The 6,000-nt window shown below is 37.5% G+C and overlaps 1 long non-coding RNA gene across 1 annotated transcript in view; it reads left to right on the forward strand.

Moving 5' to 3' along the window:
* LOC122797058 overlaps positions 1-4,638 on the forward strand; it is a 250,379-nt gene extending 245,741 nt beyond the window's left edge. Inside the window, exon 4 of the long non-coding RNA XR_006364027.1 lies at positions 4,388-4,638. This is a non-coding gene — a long non-coding RNA (uncharacterized LOC122797058). The remainder of the gene's footprint in view (positions 1-4,387) is intronic.
* Positions 4,639-6,000: the final 1,362 nt, after the last annotated feature.

Below are 6,000 nucleotides of genomic sequence, written 5' to 3' on the forward strand. Positions count from 1 at the left end.
AAGAGGCATATAAAACCTCTAAAAAATTCTATTGTTGTTTGTATTCTTATTTCTATTATTAAATAAGATAAAAGAGCTTCCTTCTATAATACAAAAATATTTTTGTATGTAGTACTGCAATTTAAAACATTATGTTGAAATGTCACCATTTAAGTCAGTGGTAACTTCAAAATGCCCACACTAATGTGTCTTGAAAGAATGTAACTTAGACATATGCTTACAAGTTTAAATAAAAGTCATTCAAGGAGTAAAATCATAAAAAAATCATAAAAAAGTTTATGACAACTGAATTATCTTAAATATGCTCTATACTTAAGTACTGGAGCAATATTACAGCTCTCATTTAAACCTGGGAAATTGAAAGCATTAAGCTTTAGTTGCCATTCCAACTCACGAATCTCTAATAAGAGAGAAGTTGGCCCACCTCTGATGGAATTAGGGATACAATCAATTCCCATGTACACAAAATTATGGCCTGGATAGTTTTCTACGTGTTTCGCCAATGCGTTTTCTGTTTTCCCATTCTTTATGGCATAACAGTGTTGGTAAACCCTTTCCCTAAACTTTCTATCGGTTTTCCCAACATAGAAAGCTGGGCAGCAAACACAAAAGGCCATGTATATAATAGATTTTGTTTCACAATTAATCTTACTGGTGATTTCATATTTTTTATAGTTGGAAGTAACAGAGTTACCTGTACGTATAACATTACAGTAATTACACCTTCCACACCTAAAACAGCCATTAACTCTGTTGAAGGGGTCACTGGCTTGATTTCTTTGTAATAGTTCTTTAAGGTTCCTACCCCTTCTATGTACTATTTTTGGTGTTGCCCCTAGTTTCTCCACTAAGAAAGAATTAGTAGTAATAAAGTACCAATTCTTTCTAATAATCTCTGAAATTTGTTTAGAGTCCAGACTGAAAGTGGTTATGAAACTTAGGGGGTAGCTCTTAGAAGGCTGTTCTATGTTAGGGTCCCTACGACTATCTATACCAGTGCTCTCTAATCTTCCTTCAATGTTTTCAAACAGATTCAACCGGTTATTGTGTATCAATGGTTTATAAAAGCCATTTGTATGTGGGTGTGGCATAGAGGGATTGGGATTTCTTTAGGTGTAGCATATCTAGCAGGTCTGGGTCAGACATGGCTTTGTAGGTTAAGCACAGATTGCCTCTAAGTAGGACACAGCACAATATCCTCACAAAAAGGCAGCTGCAGCTTATTTTAAGATACAGAATAATTATCTCCAAACCTAAATGAGATTTTTTTTACCTATTTGTTGACTAGGTAAGTCTGCTAGACATAATTGCCCTTTTTTGGTGTGATCTGGGAACACAATCTGGTTTAAGTGACTTTGTCAGAATCACACAGTAGGTAAATGGAGGTAGAAGGAATCAAACCCTGTATCCTGGCTAAAGAAAAAATAGCTCATTAATAGCTGAGAGCATTAGTCTTCTGTACTGACTACTAGACTGATTCCTACAGAGAACACAGGATCACTAAGAGTTTGCTGTTTGATGGCTGAATAATTTGGCCTGCACTTAAAACAACACCTTCACATCTATATTCTTGATTTTTAATTTGCACATAAGAAATTGCTATCTTAATTGTTTTTTTTTTTTAATTTGTATCTTTGTAGTGAACCTTCTGGTACATATTCAGGCACAAAACATGTCATATAGTAAGATGCATCTACAAATCACACAACGTATAAAACACATATAGCCCTACTTCTGTAATAAACACAGCAATGCTTTCTTTCCCATATTGCTCCCTCTCCTCCCTTCTTGCACTTAATTTCAATCTGTTCTTTTCTTGGCTAGGCTTCCAAGTGAAGTCTGCGTGTTTTCCCTGTGTTTGCATGGGTTTTCTTTGGGAACTGTGGTTTCCCCCATTTCTTCCACATCCCACAGACATGTGATGAGCAGAGCTGTGAATCTAAATTTTCTCAAGGTGTGTGTGTGTGTGTGTGTGTGTGTGTGTGTGTGTGTGTGTGTGTGTGTGTGTGTGTGTGATATACATGACATAGAAGAAATGCCTGGCAGCCTACTTCCATTCCCTACCTGCCTAGTAAGCTCTGGGAATGGTGTTGTCTGTTCTTGGGGCCACTATATGAGTCAGATATGGTAGAGAATTGCTTAGCCTGGTGGACTTCTTTCAAGAAAGTTACCAAAGAAGTAGCTGAGGGGAAAACAGTGCACACTGCCTACCCTGACCTGACCAAAACTTTCAGCATAATATCCTACTGGGTCACTGTTGTGAATCTCACAAAACTAGATAATAACCCCCTATGGCACCCACTGGATAGCCAGCTGGCTAACAGATAGGACCAAAATGTTTGGATAGGGAAATCTACCTACACAAAGAGGCAAGTGGAGTTCTTGAGGGCTGAGTGCAAGGCTGCTCATTTTTGGTATCTGTTTCTCTGAGGTCAAGGCCTCATGAGCTGCTGGCTGACCAAGTTTGCAGATGATTGCAAACTGGGTGCAGTCATAGACCCCCCATTGACACAAATACTCTCCAAGAAGGCCTGATAAATACAAATAACTGGTACCAGAACTATATTATAAAGCTCAATGCCAACAAATGCATAGTAGTATCCTTTTGGAAAACAGAGACCCTTGGAAATTACCACACTAATAATACATCTTAAGAGTAGACCCAGTGGTCCGGGATCTGGGAATGCATGTAGACAGCAACCTGGCATTTAATCATCATGTATCAATGGTGGTAAGGAAATTATTCTATGTTGCACAACTTATAAGCAAGGAGGGATATGGCATCTAGGAGCAAGGATTTTATTGTTCCACTGTACTCAGTTCTTAACAGACCAGTCACTGAGTGCCCTCTTTGTTATATACCTGACCAGGCATATATAACAACTGCAGCATCCACAGAGGTTCCTCACAAAATGAATACATGGCATAAACAAAATGCCCTATAGAGACCACCTCAAAGCCTTGTCCCTCTACTCAGTGTCCTACAGCTTGCTGATAGGTGATCTATGTCTGGTCTAGAAAACTTTCTCTGATTCTACTCTGATGGACCTATTGCACATCTGCAAAACAAAAATCATCAGCATTACCTGATCCAAGGACTTAAACTTTGATTGCGGCATAAATAATACATGCTGGAGGGACAGGTGTATAACTCAGAGAGTATCGCTTCTTTGGAACAGGCTTCCCATCCATGTAAAGCAGAGTTCTTCCCTAATCCAATTCAAGTGTGAATTGAACCAGTGGATGGGGAACCAGAAATTTACCTGTGGTCTGGCACCTATGTCTCTAATAGATAGAGGTAGTCTTTAAATGCTTGACCACCTATGCCCAAGTCAACATATACCCCCATAAAACCACCTCAGAGTATGAACCTGATAGATAAATTTGGGAACCAAGGTCAGGCCTATAAAGATGCCTGGGGTCATTAGTCTAGTAATTACCCAGGAAGTTATGAACCAAAGCTATTATGAACCTTCACAGGGAGAAAAACATCAGAAAATGCTTGCCTGCTCATCAGATCTTAAACCATAACAGCCCTTGTCATGAATTACAGCTGCTGGTGGATATGTAAATAATTTCTTTAAAGTTAACCTTCATATGGGTGCCAGATCCTTTATGGGAAATGTCTCTCCATTTGTAGAGTGTCTGGAGTAGTAGTTTGTCACATTACTATTCTCTTTCAGAAACGACTAGAACAAACTCTTATCTGCATCAGTCATCATAGACTGTTCCATCTATAACTGTGCAGCATGTGTTTCCAAAATGTGCTGCCCCCCAGTCAGGATTGCAAAATTATCTTCATTTATTGGCAGGGTATACTGCATCATTCCTAGTACTGGGTTAATGATGGCTTTGACATCACTGTATACATATCCATCTCCTATGTAATCATTCTTAAGCATTAGCACTGTGCATGGAGCAAATTTATACCACTTTATCCTACACCCAAGACTCCAGATTTTTTTTCCTTTTGTGAAGCAGTAAATGGCACTGCCCTGACCTTACACAATTTTGGGGTTCACATTTGGTTCTAGGTTATTCATTGCTGTTATACCCTTTGATATACATTTTTATTTTATTTATTTGTTAACCAGGTAAACTGACTAAGTGCAATTGTCTCTTCTCAGGAATAAGCCAAGAGTACTGCCTGGCTATTCAGAAATGTCTTCACTATTTCAAATTTGTCCCTGTCTGACACTTGCATCTTCTTCAAAGAAAAACTGTTTAAACTCATTTTAGACTCATTCTTCATGTCCATTCTCTCCTAAACAAAACTGGCTCTTTTGTAGCATGTACATACAAATTTGATTTGCACATTTTACTTCATAGATCACAGGGCCAGTTATTTTAGACACTGAATGAAATTTCTCTCCTTTGTTGTCATTAGCAGCATTTCTGGCTTATCCATTGATTTATATGTGAGAACAATGTCGTATACCCTTGGCCATACATCTTAGACAGAACAGCTCATGTATCCGGCTCCATCTAAAATCCGACAACTTTACATTACACAGCTATTTCTCCCACTGCAACTTCTGGGAAGAAATGTGCTATCACACCCAGAGATGGAAGAGGGGTGCTATCACACCGAGGAAGGGAAGAAAGGTACTATCAGACCCAATGAGTGGGGCTGATGGTTAGCAGGTAAGTGCACAAGCATTGTAAAAAAATCATATACAACAGTTGCTTAATACTGTTCATTTTTTAGAATAAATGTTGCATTTGGAAAAAAAAAATCACTGTATATTGGCCATTTCAATGTTTGGTAATATGTCTCTTTGATAGATTTATTTTATGGCAACTGCCATAAAAAATTCATACATATTACCATTTAAAAATTGAATTGCATTATCTTTAAAATCAGTTGTTTATACCTCCAAATCATATTACATTAGCTGTTCTTATGATATTAAAAATTTTGGAAGCCTGTTTTGTTAAGCACAATTATGTATATATACTTTCTCAGTGGCATTTCAATGAGATAACCAAAAAATCTGCCATATTGCTCAACATGAAGATTTTTTTTCCCTGCCACATCATGAATTGATTTACACCCCTTTATTACCTTACATTTGGTCAAGTATAAAGTGGAAGACTTTTAGAGATGTCGAGTTCAGTTACCTGATGTTAAATGTACCCATTTCTTGTTAGAAATGATTGCCAGTGCAGTGTCTCTTCCCATGCTAGCAGTGATTCTGTGTGTGTAGGCTTTTCTCTGTCTACAATTGTGTGACTGGAGTTACCACGTCACCAAGTGAAATCCATAGACAACCTTAAAGACTGTAATTGCAATCCTTACAACAGACAAAATGTAAGTGCAAACAGGGAGAATATATACTTGTAGTACAGTGATATTAAAGTTAATATAAGTAGTCTTGTGGGATTCATCCTCCCACAATGGAGGTTATAAAATTTGTTTTTTTTTTTGTTTTGTTTTGTATTTTTTTGGAAAAATCAGGTTTAATTTTTTGAAGTGTCAGAACTAACTATATTGGATTTTGCACTTCTGATACAGATAAATAAGAGGGGTATAGAAGTTAAAAAAATCTTTTATTTTTTTCATGCTGTATTTCATTCATCTGAAGCTTTGATAGGCGTGTTTCATTTGGCTGAATCTTTAGTGACTCAACCAAACATAGAAGAAGCAATTTTCTCTTTTCTCTCTCTTTGACTTTGGTTGCTGCTTATGCTTTTTGCACAACATAACATTACAGCTTCAACATTTAAATAATACATGGAATCAGAGCTGCTTTGCATGTGATGTTTACTTACTAATGCAGAAGCTGTATTGGTGCTCCCCGATGGGAAATCACATATGATGTGCACATGTAGATCAGAGAGCATACTCTATAACAGTCTTTAGACCTTTCACTGGCAACGTCCTGTACTGCAACATTTAATTAGTACTGGCATGAGCATATGCAAAAAAATCTCCAGGCCTTTCTCTGGCAACTTCTTGCACTGCAACATGTAATCAAAGCTGGCATGAAAATTACACCG

Source organism: Protopterus annectens, chromosome 3.part0 (genome assembly GCF_019279795.1).
Source record: "Protopterus annectens isolate FY-2018-M chromosome 3.part0, PAN1.0, whole genome shotgun sequence".
Taxonomy (NCBI): Eukaryota; Metazoa; Chordata; order Ceratodontiformes; family Protopteridae; genus Protopterus; species Protopterus annectens.